Below are 14,437 nucleotides of genomic sequence, written 5' to 3'. Positions count from 1 at the left end.
ATTTGGTAACTGGTGTAAGCACGCTTGCTAGATTCCCACTACGTCAATATAATAGAAATTTAAGGGTAGTGGGATGGCATTCACTATGCTATTTTTCTTCATTCTTCTGAAAAGCCTAGTATTCGCTAAACTATTGCGAGGTTTTGTGCCAAATATTCATGCAGTGCCGGACGACGATGACGAATGACGCGTAAAGTGGGTATCCGCCAAAGTTGATAGCTGAACAAAACCAAGCTTTTTTAATGGGTTTCAACATTGTACGACCCACTCGTTACTCTATTCACATTGTGCGATGATTGCTTCTTCCTCAGCTTTTTAAAACGCTTTATAAATCGTTTTAACGAAACTGCTTTCCCGGCATCAAGCCTGTCTAGGGCAAGTTTGCCAATAAGTCCCAAGCATCGGCGTAGCTCAGCAGTGGAATGCTGGGTTGGCAGCCAGCTAACCCGGGTGCAAGCCCCATTATATAATTGGTACTGGGTTTCTTTTTCTACATTCGCGCTATGTGGTTACCGGCGGCGGCAGCGGACAACTACGCCGCTGCGCTAGACCCGAGTTGTGAACTAAAACCACCAGGCCTGCACGCAATGCGCAGCACTGTTACGGCGAAAGCTGGAATAGCGGCCTTTGCGAGCCTTTTTAAACACTCGTTAGGTAAGTATAACGCGCACATAAAAAACATCATGAGGGTGCACTTAACCAGCACACAGGAAGAAACATAAAAAGACAGGCGTATTCTGTGTTGTGTTTAGTTGCACCCTCACGATAGTTTCTATATCAAAGCACCATCTCGCCCTACACTCTTAAAAATATAGTAGTACTTTTTTAATTTGAGGGTAGTACTGGTTTTTCACATATGTTACAACCCTGGTAGTAAGCGTAGTTAGTAATGGCAAGGGTGCTAACTGTTTTAGGGGCGAAGATCCTTATAGCGGCACCCGTTCATCCATCGTAGTCGTAGTAGTAGTGTTTAACCAGTCTTACATTTTGTCCTCCAAGGTAGTGCCGGTAGGAGATTTCTTCTGTGCGTTGTTGAACAATAAAAAATGCGCAGCGTGGCGTTAACTAAATGCCAAATTCTCCTGTCTCTCAGTCCCCCTTAGCAGCCATTGGCATCTACATTGAGCACTATTTGACAAGAAAGGGTTGCTACGTTATACTTGCTGGGCGTAACCTCTTTGGTTTTAGAAAGGTTTAGCAAGCGTTCGGCCGCAGTGCCATGAATACAGTGAACTAGTATATACCATAAACTCGAGGTGGTTTAAGGTGGGCAGTAGACACGAAGCGCAAGCCGTAAGAAAGTGTGCGTGTGCCTCCTCTCGTTCTGTCCTTGGAATGTCCCCTGGTTGGCGGTGCTTCTATATGAGGAATATGTGATTAAAATATGCGAGTTGGTGGTACTTAGAGTGTTGAATAGGTGGACGAACGGACACACAGACAGATGCATGAACGGAAGCGCGGATGGCTGCACTGACGGATGGACGCATGGACGGACGCAGGAGCGGATGCATGGACGAACGCAGGGACGAACGCTCAGATAAACGTGCGGACGCACGAACAGACGCAAGCACGGACGGACGGAAGCAAGAAGAAATGGACGAATGGATGCTTCGCCCGACTCTCCATCATTCAATCCGTGGATATGCTGCCATTTCTTTACAATTGTTGTTATTACCAGCATTTAGTAACTGTTCCTAGCTCCTACCACCCATGGGTAGTAACTTTTAAAGGTTTCAAGAAAAAAACGTAGTAACCGATACTACCCGGTTCACTTATTTTGGCATATTCAGTCTTCATTGCTAATGTTGGTCAATCAATGTCTCAATACCACACAACTTCGGTTAATCTTGCGTGGTGTGCCATGAGAGCGAAGAATACATAGACCTAAATGTTCACAATTTTTTTCTACGATACAGTATAAAGTAAGCATGGGGTATAAATTTAGCCCCTACTTTGCAGATGCATATCCGGTACATAGAAGCATTTGTGTTTCAGGATGAATTATAACAAGTGTGAATCTAGAGCACTGTATTAGTCTACCTGGTTACTAGTGTTTGGGGATGTAGCAAAAAACTTTTAAGTAGCCTTACTTATCACAAAATTATATGTATATCTGTTTATTATAAAAAAGCCTCAAACAGGCATAATGTACAGTGACCGAAAGAAGGCATCGAAACTCATCAACATAGTATCGGTCCATTTATAGCTTCTCACGGCTAATATATGAGCGGTTAAAAGGTAATGATTGTTTTTTGAATTGGATGTGCCAAAACAACGATAATATTTGGAGACACGCCACAGTGGATTAGTTGTGACCATCCTCCGGAATAATTGTCACCGTCTGGTTATTTTGATCCGCTGGTCTAGCTAATTTGCGGTAATTCACCGAGTTTGTTTTAATTGTCTATTACAACGCGTGTATCACTTGCTTATGGTTCATTACTTGTATTTCTCTGTTTCGACAATAACAAAATGATATACATATCTTTGTTGCATAAGTTTAAACAAAGTGTTTTTTCCTGATCTATGGATATCTTCTTCATCAATTTTTTGTTTAACGATGATTAGTGGAGACGATTCCTCTCATAAGTTATTAGATCTGGACTCATACACTGTTTTGAATTAGAAAGTCAACAGCAGGGTAGCAAAAAGGTAGTAACGGAGCAAGAAAGGTAGTAAAGGCTGCAGTTACTAGCTCTTTCATTCCAGTTACTAACTGTTTACTAACATTTGTAGTAAACAGGTCTGAAAAGTTAGTAATGGTTGCAGCTAGTTACTGTTTACTAACGTGGGCAGTAAACAGGTAGCAAAAGAGTAATGGTTCAAGAAAGGTTGTAAGCGCTCCATATACTGCCTGTTTTCTTGCAGTTGCTACCTTTTTACTGACCTATTTTTCAACAGTTTACAATCGATTTTCTTTAATTTATCACGCACACTTGCAGTATACTCACCATACCATTATTCACTGTGTAGTACGCAAGGATTCACTATGCCATCCTTTTGTCATTGTTCGGAGAAGCGTGGTACCTCCTGCACACTTGCAAGAAACTTTGGGCATTTTTTGTGCTGCGCTTGACGATGATGAAATATGGCAGAAGCTTTTGTAATCAGAAAACTCCCACAAAGTAGGTATGGGCCACCGTTTTTATGAGGACAAGATCGAGCTTTCGTAAATGGTTGGAATATTCGACGACCCACTCTTTACGCAATTCACGTAATCTGACAACTGATTTTACCTTTGCTGTCCTAAAATGCTTCAATACTCATTCTCTTTATCACCACTACTTTCCCGACATCAAGCCTGCCTAAGGTCAGTTTGCAAAGCAGTTTCAAGCACCGCCATGCGACAAAGACTTCTTTCATTTATTGTAGAGACGAATTTTATTTTGTGACGTTATAAAAAAAACAATCAGAAAAAACTGCCAATTACAACTCATGGATTTAGGATCTTCCCTTTCAAAAAGAGTTTGATCGATAATCCTCCATATGACCTGTTTATTTTGCTGAGACTTTACTCAATATGAAAAGGTGGCATGATTCATAGACTCGCCGAGCCACCACGGTCGACGAGATTCGTTTTCCTACAAGCAGCTGCTCAAGTGTGCAGTGTTGTTGTGACTTTTTGCCCCGTTCCGCAGTGGTTTTGCCTTCTGGAGGCTTGTGTGTGTTTGCCTGACTCCTCATGAAGTATATTGTGCGTAGTTCGCGACTACTAGTGATGATCTCACGCATTAAAGGAAAAAAAAACACCGGCGTGACTCAGTGGTAGAACACTGGAATGACATTCAGGGGACCCAGGTTCCAATGCCTCTGCGTCCTTGGTGTTTCTCGTCTTCTCAGTTTTTTTTTTTTTTTCTTATTTCGTGCGACAGTGGTTAGGGACACCGGCGGCGGATAACTACAGCACGCACGGGAGCTGTGTTAGGATTTCATAATAACTTTAACTGTAAAAAAGCAGTTCAGAACATCCGTTAGACCTGGCAATCATTCGAAGAAAATCAGCATTTAACACTTATAAAGATGTCAGAATAGAAAGCGTGACTGACCACAATTGAACTGCGATATTTTGCGAACTCTGTTAGAATGCTAGGAAGGAATTATTGACCATGAAAACTGCAAATGTACTCTTTTAAAAAGCTGGGATCAGCATGCTCTAGGGGTGCAAGGCGGGAGTTTGTTTGCTTTTTTCGTGTGAGTGGAGTTTGTTTTTCCTCATTTCTTCAATTTGATCTTCCAAGAGTGAACTTGTTAGAGGTCCTCAGAGCGACTTGTTGCGTGGCGCAAGTTACGCGGGTGCTGTAGGGCACAAAGTGAGTTCTTGACTCCCCAATTAACACACGCATTGGTTCCGCGAAGATAAACAATAAAACGCGTGTACGGGAAAGCAAGACGACTTGTTCGTTCACACTAGGCACGAGCAATGCCGTCAAAGTCACCCTCAGTTTGGGAAAAAGAGAAAGCCTACCGGGAAGCGCTTCTCGCAAGAACCAGGCGAAGCACGTTCGTCCGGTTTTAGGTTGACTGTTCGGCCTTCACGTGTGCCGTTTGAGAATGCCACACGGACGCGACCACTAAAGCGGGAGACACATCGTGCGAATTCGGATGTGATTTGCCGTACGGCTGTTCGTGCCAACAGCCACATCCGACAGGATGCAGCGACGATTCGCACGCCACGCGTGCATCCAACTTGCTGAATGCAGCCGCACGGCAGCCGCGCCGGTTTGGCGGCCGCAGCCAATGGCAGCGCCGGAGCGTGACAAGGGGTGCCACAGGTGGGCGCCGTCGCAAGTTTCTGCCTCGCCGCTCCGATCGCCCCCGTATTTGTGGATATCGCCGTTGCCAGTAGCATTAAAAACATTGAATAGACTGTTTCTGACGTGAAATAACTCATGATTGAATAAAGTGATGCTTGAAGTGTACTATTTCTGCAAGGCAACACTGGTTTCCGAACCAACGACGAGATGTCGAGCCGTGATGGAAGTTCATTTCGCAGGTAAACAAACAGTAGTACTGGCGGTCTCGGCGAACCGGCCCGCTTAGTTTCCACGCTTGCTTTTTACATGGACGCCGTTAATTAAACCAGTCGCACGGGCGAGAGCGTCATATAAGTGTACAAGGTTTTATCGTGTTGGTAAAAAGAAGTGCTGGACAATGAGGTCAAGTCAGAAAGACAGCGGCACTATCGAGAACGTCGGCCTTGCTAGGCCTACGCTCGCAGTCGATAACGAATGCGGGCTGTGTCGATGTTTGCCGCTTGCGAATGCGTAGCTTTGTTGGCGATGTTAGCAGACAACAAAGCATGGCAGCGTGAGCTTCTTTATCTTGCGCCTAATAAAAATGATACAATGTCTTCCGAGCGTGCGATATGAGGGGTCCTATGTGGGCGGAGCCTGAGCGCTGATGGCTGTTCGCCTTATGTGTCTTGAACCGTCTTACGCGGCGTGCGGTTTCGCGCGCCACATCGGATGTCAAATCGCACCATGTGTCTCCCCTTAAGCCGGTCGAGACATACTTGCGGTATGCATGCACCCTTTGGCAACTATGCAGGCATCGAAGCATGCGGACGAGCTTCTCCCCACCATATGTCATTACGGTGTATTCTTGGGATGGCGGGGCCCCTCGCAGTCGCATGCACACATCGTCATTGCACAAGGCCAGACAATGTTCTCACCGTGTTTATGGCAGCTTCTCTGAAGCAACTTCTAGCGCACGAACTGTCGGAGCTTGTTCCTGAAAACGGCTACCGGCGGACATTGACCGATAGACGGGTTAATACGGGAGAGAGTTTGACAACACGCGTTGCGCTGGCAACCTATCCCTTCACGTAGGCTATATTGTGACCTGCTGTTGTGAATGCAAAGTCCGTCATGAAAGTTTTTATGCGATTGGTTGTGGTGATGCGAGCTCCCACATGTGATTGGCTTGTGTGGAGACCCTTTGTTTACCGATAGTTCGAAAGAGGCTGTTAGGATGTGAAAAAAAGAGCGGAGGTTAAGGCTTGGATCCATGCAGACGTCTGAGTGCTGCAATAAAGCGTCCCTTCACTGTACAACGGGTGTTTTTCTTATCCCGGCCACCGAGAGCTTGAGTCACCGAGGGGCGCCCATTCCGAACCTCAAACAACTTCCTTCCTTTGCTAGCAAGAAACCTTGGAAAGCGCAAAGCACGCAGTAATGGATCGCTGCTGATGGACGATCAGATGGCCTATGAGCCGCCACTGTGGTTCTTGGAGCACGCAGATCAGCTGTGCGTAATGCACGGTATATCGAGCCATCGCCTCGTATATAGCGCAGGCGAAGACAGCGGGGCAGCCGTTGTCATGGGCGAGTAGACGGCGCATCGTCTGGCGTGCGCGATGCACCGCTGGAAACCATCGGAGGCGATTGTCTTTCGTGAGACCGGGAGAGCAGGCGTCCCTGCGGCGATTTATCGGCACACCGTCTAGCTGAAGGCACTGGAGACGTCGTCAGGTCTCAGCGCGAGGGTGAACGAAGAGGGCCTCGGCTTTCGGCGCCGAGATCTTGAGGCCAATGCTTCTAACGAAGGTGGCGACACACTGGAGGGCCTCCAGCATACAGGCCCACGCCGCTGAGCTTTTACGAGTTTGTCCACGCACCCAAAGAGTGACCTCGTCTGCGTAAACAACCGATCGCCCAGGGAACACAGCCGCTTCAGGAAGGCACTTGGTGAGCGGCGAGAGTACCAAAATTGAACAAAAATGGGCTGAGGACACTGCCCTGTAGGACGCCGAAGCTGACGGGACGCGGTGAGCTTGTCGCCCCGCCCACGCGCACAGTAAACGTCCGGTCGGTGAGAAAGGCCTGAACCTAGCTAGTTCAAGAGTTTGCCCTCGACAACGAGCGCGCACACAGCAGTGATGATGGATGCGTGGGGCAGCGAGTCAAACGCCGACTGCATGTCAATGAGTAGTAGAAGGGACATTTCTCCATCGTGTAGAGCTTGCTCAAAGGGACTCGCGGTCGCGGTTATGAAGTCGGCTGTCGCATGATGAGGCCGGAATCCGTACTGTTCTGGTGGAAAGGCGTAGTGAGCATCCGCGACCGATAAAGGGCCATCTCTTCCATTGTTTTGCTCGCCACTGAAATAATTGAGAGGGGTCTATAGGACTTGATTGGGTGTGGCGGTTTTCCTAGCTTGAGGATAGTGATTACAGTAGCGGAGCGCCACTAATCCAGGAGGGCAGCACTGGAACTAACTCTGTTGAATGTATTCAACAAGAAAGGATGGTTGGAAGCGATTAGGTTTTGATGTATGATTTTGTCCGGGCCAGGGGCGCTGTGCCTCCGCCTTCTGAGGAGAACACGTTCCAGTTCGGTGTGAGAGAAATCCTCTTCGCAGAGAGAGCAAATGTCAGCTGACGTGGTGAGTTCAACGGAAGGAAGGGTGAACGCGTCAGTTGCCGTGACACTGGTGGCACTCCCTGTACTCGAAGAAGAAATGGGCTCGAATGAAGACCCAAGCAGTTTAACAAGCTCCCTCTCATTGATGTCCTGTGCAACGCCTATTTCGAGGACTGGGTAGCACTATACTTTCGTGCTAATCATGACGCGCATGATACGCCAGCCATAACGACGGCGGCGTGCGTCCCTCAGAGAAGAACAACGAGAGAGGGGGAATTGTAGGAAAGGAGAGACTGGGAAAGGATGTACATATGCGATGGAGGTGTAAACGCATCAGGGAGCATAAAGGCATACTTTTATACAGACTCCAGAGGGAAAGCTGCCCATGCGACCCATGAATTAAAACCTATAACCACTTGGATGTCTCCATGAAGGAGCGATACTGGGTTTGCGGGTGATGTATGCTCGCACTCGCACCTGCATGCTGAATAATCCTGGCATTTTTTTTTTAGGTTTTCTGGATCTCTAGTGCATCGCAGTTACAGAGTGTCACTTAGAGTCAAGCTGGTTGCTTACAACAGCAAAAAAACAGACGACGAGGTGCGAGAAAGCCGGCCGATTCGGCCGCACATTGCACCACCCCGCTCTCAAGCGTTGATACGATACAAGAATCGTGGTGCCATCTAGTATACAAAACTGAAAACGCTTTTTTGCGCACGCAGCAAGAAATATCTTTCGTAAATGTAGTGGATATAAACATTACAGAATTTCAGTTTGTTGAACGTGAACACACCGGTTTATGATTTGTGCTGCGAGATTTGAGGGTTTTAAACTAATATATTTAGCGCTTTTTTCACGTTTTTTAGCGGCAACGATCACAACGTTCCAAGATGTCAGCGCTCTGGTGGTTATAGCTTTCCCGGCCGAGCTTTCCTCTAGAGTTACCGGTCATATTAACTCTATACATGGAGAAAGGCATATATTGAGGAGAGGCCGTTACGTCACATTTTGTGAAGCCGGAAGTAGGGAAGAGTGGAGGACTCCTGCTCGCAATGTTGGACACGCTACGGCGGCTCGCGCATGGGCAACTGGCATCAGCCGTAGAGAGGCCAGCCGCGCGCCAGCTGATGTCGAACTCGCCGAGTGGCAGTGCCGCCGCCATGTGATAGACGAGCTAGAAAAAAAAAGAAAAAAAAACAAGCGTTCGTGCTAATTGGGAGCAAGCGTGCTGTGATTCTCGCTTGTTAAGTGCGTGTGTGCCAGTCGCAGCCTTATTACGGCTCATATTGTGAATTTACAATAGAGTTTCAGCTTTGCAATTCGTGTTTATATAGTCCACTTAGTGCAAGAAGCCAATGGTCAATATTGGCCGCATAGTCGCCACAACAGGGTGTTTTCTTCTCCAGATACAATAAGTGGTCGGCTGACTGGGACCAGATCGAAAAAAAAAAACTTGGCCAAAGATGAGGTTACCACACATAAAACGTAAATAGGATGCGATTATTCCAACAATAAAATACCTTGCTCTGTCAGGCACGTCTGCAATTTTGACCCTGCAAGCTCCGGTGAGAACAGCGAGCCACGTGGTGTTTTCTGATAGTTGAGACCATCACACTCGAGAACGGTTCACCGCCGTCTCTCGCATCAGGAACCTTGGGCGCTGCAATTCTCGCCTTGGAATTTTACGCTTCCTCCGCTGACGCATGCAAAATTACAGAGCCGAACGAAATTAGTGAAGCCGCGACACCCACAATTTTTGAATAAGTGGTCATGAGCTTTGAAAGCAACGGCTTTCGACCACAAGCGACATAAACTGAACTCGCAAGCGTGAACATGAGCGCTCACTGTAGGCGTCCAACACATTTCATCGTATATAATAAGCAACAGCTGCAAAAGAAATCAGTTTAAAACTCGAGCCGGCCCTCACCAACGCGACCATACGAGTGTGATGCCCACAATACGAGACGATGGTGTGACCACGGAATCACACAACCCCCTTGCAAAAGCATGAGCACTTCCATCACACTTATCGCTCTGCAGCTAGCATTGTGAGGGCATCTTCCAGCTTTCAGCTTTCTTTCCTCGATGGATGGGACAGATGCCTAGTGCACAGAGAAGAGGTAGCGACTGTAGGCGTTGCGAGGCAAGAGGGGGGAAGTGTATAAGAGAAGAGAAAGAAATGTAAAAATAAAGGAAAAACGGAAACGTAAAATAAAGGAAAAACGGAAAGAGGAACAAGGTGCGATGTCCTTTGTTCTTCGGAAGGTAGAAGACCTTGAAAATCAGCAAAGGCGTGAGAATTTGCTCTTCTACGGGATAGAGGACTCAGCGGCAGGCGAGACTAATGCTCAGGCTGAGGAGCTAATCCTTAATCTGTGCGGCACAAAACTTTGGCTCACTTTTGTGAACATAGAGCGTGCGCATAGAATAGGGCCATACAATGCAAATAAAACGCGACCAGTAATAGACAAATTTGCTTCCTTTAAAACGCGACAGCAAGTCTTGACGCAAGCGGATAACTTGAACGGGACTGCACATGGCATATCTGAAGATTTTTCACGTACAGTTTGTGAAAAAAGAAAAAAGCTTTCGGCATACGCAAAAGATAATAGGAAGGAAGGCGAGAAATCCGTTTTAAGAATTGATACCCTATATCTGGGTGATAAACAATATCGTATTGACAGCACCACAGGGGACGAAATTCAAATATGACCATCGTTGCAGTCTTCTGTGACGCATTAACTAAGACTACAAAACGTCAATTGCAGAAGTCTTAGAAGTAAGGTTGACGACTTTCACTTGCTGTTAAGGTCTGTTCAGCCTGCAGTTGTACTAGGCACTGAATCATGGCTCGATGCCACTATCCTTGATAGAGAATTGTTCTCCGTTGGGTATCACTGTTTTAGGCGGGACCGTGAATCTAGGGGCGGTAGTGTATTTATTCTTGTACGATCAGACTTGCCTTGTGTTCGATTTGATTGTGCTTTAGAATGCGAATGTGCATTTTGCAAGTTGCGGGCTGATAATGGTCAATGTTTTCTCATTGGCTCTCATTATCGACCACCCGGTGCTTCTTGTCAGCAGTTTGCTCAATTGACTACTCTTCTTAAGACGGTTCAGTGTGATCACATTATACTGGGAGGAGATTTTCACCTTCCCGGTTTGGACTGGGGGTCAGTTAATTGTCTCGCAGGTGGTACAACAGGTGGTTTAAACAAAGCCTTCTTTGAATTTATGAACGAAAACTGTCTGCATCAGTTAGTAAGAGATCCTTCCAGTAATGATGATACTGGTAACGTGCTTGATTTGTTGGTTCGTGATGCGCCGAACGTTATTTCAGATATATGTGCTTTGCCTGGCATAAGTGATCATAGGGTTATTGTAGCGGACGCTACATTTCGAAATGCGTTTGTATCGAAAAAAGCCCTTAGAACAGTGTATGCAATAACACGGCTAACTAAGCTACACTAAATCTAGTTCTTGAATCTTGATTTGATTCATTTTTTTGTTGGGTTTAACGTCTCAAAACCACCATATGATTATGAAAGACGCTAGTTCTTGACTCTTACTTTCCTACTTTTGACACATAGGCAGATGAGTTAAACGGGGAAAAGTTGTGGGGAGTACTTAAAGAAAAGCTTTTTGAACTGCGTGTTAAATTTTTCCCGTTCGAACACTCTCTTCTAAGAGTTCAAAAAATAAACCATGGTTTAACAGGCAACTCAGTTCTTTATTAGGAAAAATCAGAAGAATCTATTGGCTTAGCAAGACTCAGAAATCTGATAGTCGCTACACACAGTTAGCAGAGTTAAAGCGCAATTTTAGAAAGCTAGCAGGATCAGCCAAACAAACATACTTCGCTCGCTTACGCCAGAGGCTGGTAGACAATCTGAAAGAATTTCGGAAATACGTTAAAAGAAACGGTAAGGAGGGCACTTCTGTTCCACCATTGCACTGGTCCTACCGAATTAATAATGATGAACTGAGTAAGGTTGAACTTTTTGTTAATTACTTTTCATCGGTATTTCAGTCTTATTTTGACATGTTAGTGCAGTTACAATTAATGATATTTCTGTCCAAGTCGACAAAATGTTTGAGATGTGTTTAGTGCGACGAGAGTCGAGAGATTATTGCAAGGCTTGAAACACATGAAAGTGAGTGGTCCGGATGATATTGCCGCCAGCACGTAGTGGGTTGACAGCAAGAGCGGCTCAAAATCTAGAGGAAAAAAGAAGATCGCGTTCTTCTTTGCTCGAGAGCCAGCCACGACTGACGCATCGTCCTAGTGCTAGCTACCTGGTGGTTTAATAAATCCCCCAGTACTTGTGACTCATCGTGACAATATTCCGGCGTCGTTTCTTATTAACTCTTCGGGCACTCTGTGTTTATACTTTTGTCATTTATTTCGAAATTCTTTGAATGACGGCATTGTTCCTGGGAACTGGAAGTCGGCCCGCGTGGTACCAATCCATAAAAGTGGGCAGAGGGACTAGAGTTGAGAATTATAGGTCAGTGTTGTTAACTAGTATTGTGTGCAAAGTTCTGGAACATGGGATTTATAGCAGCATCATGTCTCACCTTGTTGCAATAACCTTCTTCATCCTAGTCAGCATGAGTTCCGGCAGGGCTTTTCTTGTACGACGCAATTGGTAGAATTTACTGATGACCTTGCCTCAGCTGTCGACAAGCAGCAAAGTGTTGACTGTATATTTCTGGGTTTCAGAAAAGCTTTTGGCGTTGTTACGCATAGACTCTTGATCGCTAAACTTAGACATTACAAACTGGATGATAGGGTTATTGCTTGGATAGCTGAGTATCTTCACTCAAGGCAGATTTCTGTGGCTCTGAACGGTTGTTTCTCTACATATGTTGCTGTGACCTCTGGTGTACCACAGGGATCACTCTTAGATCCGCTTTTATTTTTTTGGTGTTAAATGACAACACTTTTGGTATCACATCATCATTTAGAATGTTTGCAGATCAGGCCAATGGTTGCAGAAGGCCATCAATAGTGACCTTGGCAAACAAGCACTGCAAAATGATTTAGATTTAATTGCCGCATGGTGTGAAAAATGAAAAATGTCGTTGAATGTGAAAAAAAGCGTCCACGTCACCTATACCAGGGTGAGTATTCGAGAAAAATGACGACAACGACGAAAGTGTGGGACAAGGCGCGTGTGATTTTGAGCCAACTGTGCGCGTGAGGTCAGCCACACAGCTTATGATGTGTGGTGGCCCATAGAGGTGGCGCGCCACAATTGGGCCACGTGTGACCATTACGCGACGGTAAGCTTCGTTGCTGGAGACGAGCCGAAACAGTGGCACACGGAAGACCGCGGGCCGAAGCGATGGACGCAGGCGATCCAAGTTCTCGCAAGGGAACGCGGCTGTCCATGCTACTGCCATCCAACTACCAGCTGGGGTGCCGTTGCCGGCACGAGTACTGCATCTCGGGGCGCGGCCTGGCCTGTTATTCTCTTCCTTGCCGAGGGCATTGCAGATCTCGGCGAGGCGTCCCCACGGTCAGCCGTTCAGCACAGCGATGGACGTGGCCTGGCTAATGGTCAAGGTTGCGCCGAGCATCGCGTCTCGACGCAGCAATTCTCTGGGCGAGCTGGCCATTCCCCGCATGGAGCATCGCGTCTCCGATGCGAGTTGACTGCTCTGTAGTCGCACCCACACCGTCAAACGCCGTCGTCATAACGTCGCACATCTAGAAGCATCCCGCTCCCGATCGCCTGTCGCTGCCTCCTGCCCTGCACCTCGGCATTCGTCAGGCCCCATATCTCATTGTGAGGTTTTGGAACTCTCCGCCTTGAACTCGCGTTCATTTGGGTTTCTGGTTCGATGGGACAGTTGTGTCACTTATTCGCCTTCGCGGTTTTCCTGGTTCTGTGTTGCCCCGACGCGGTAGTCTAGTGGCTCAGGTACTCGGCTGCTGACCCGCGGGTCGCGGGTTCGAATCCCGGCGGCAGCGGCTGCATTTCCGATGGACGCAGAAATGTTGTAGGCCTGTGTGGTCCGATTTGGGTGCACGTTAAAGAACCACAGGTGGTCGAAATTTCCGGAGCCCTCTACTACGGCATCTCTCATAATTATATGGTGGTTTTGGGACGTTAAACCCCACATATCAATCAATCAATCAATCAATCAATCAATCAATCAATCTGGTTCTGTGTTCTATTAAGGGCGAAGCTCCTTATAGCGGCACCCGTTCGTCTCTCGTAGTCGTAGTCGTAGTGTTTAACTAGTCTTGCGCTTTGACCTCCAAGGTGGTGCCGTTGGGAGATTTCTCCTGTGCGTTGTTGAACAATAAAAAATCCACAGCGTGGGCGTTCAATAGAAGCCGAATTCGGCTGTTGCTCATTCCCCATTAGCAGCCTTTGGCATGTTCCAATAGGAAACGTTAGTAGAAGTGTTAAAAGCCAACTTCTCCGTCTCTGATTCCCACTAGCAACCATTGTTTGCCTACAATTTAGTGCCTGGTGAGATTCCGCCTGTGCGTGAATAAGCACGATGTATTGCAGAAACTGTGGAATATGCCTCATCGCAGGGTCACAACATCGTATTCCAATGGATACTCAGCCACATTGGAATAAAAGGAAATGAAGAGGCTGATAGCCTCGCGAAAAAAGCATTGAAGGAAGGACGGGATTGCGCAATCCCTATGTCTGGGGTGGATATTCGACATTTTATAACGCTAGAGCTAACCATTGCTCGATGCAGAAGTGGTTTGAGCGCCCTAAATCAAAGGAAACGATACTTTATGAAGTTGATCCACACAGAAAATTTTCTATAGCGACAGACCTTCCACGACACCTAGAGACATTAATACACCGACTTCGATTGGAAGTAGCATACACAAACAGCTTTCTGCACAAGATACATCGATCCAACTCACCGGAATGCCATTGTGGTCATGCAGAAGAAAATGTTCGCTATATTCTTTTGGAGTGCGTTAGTTACGCGAAAAAGAGAAAAATTAAATAACAATTTAGCAAGTTTGGACAGACGCCCCTCAAACAAAACAAATTACTTGGACGATGGCCTGAGATGCATCTCCAGAAAAAGCCAAT

This window comes from Rhipicephalus microplus, chromosome 6 (genome assembly GCF_043290135.1).
Source record: "Rhipicephalus microplus isolate Deutch F79 chromosome 6, USDA_Rmic, whole genome shotgun sequence".
NCBI classification, from domain to species: domain Eukaryota; kingdom Metazoa; phylum Arthropoda; class Arachnida; order Ixodida; family Ixodidae; genus Rhipicephalus; species Rhipicephalus microplus.
The sequence above is the reverse complement of the archived record's forward strand: the minus strand, read 5'-3'. Positions refer to the sequence as shown.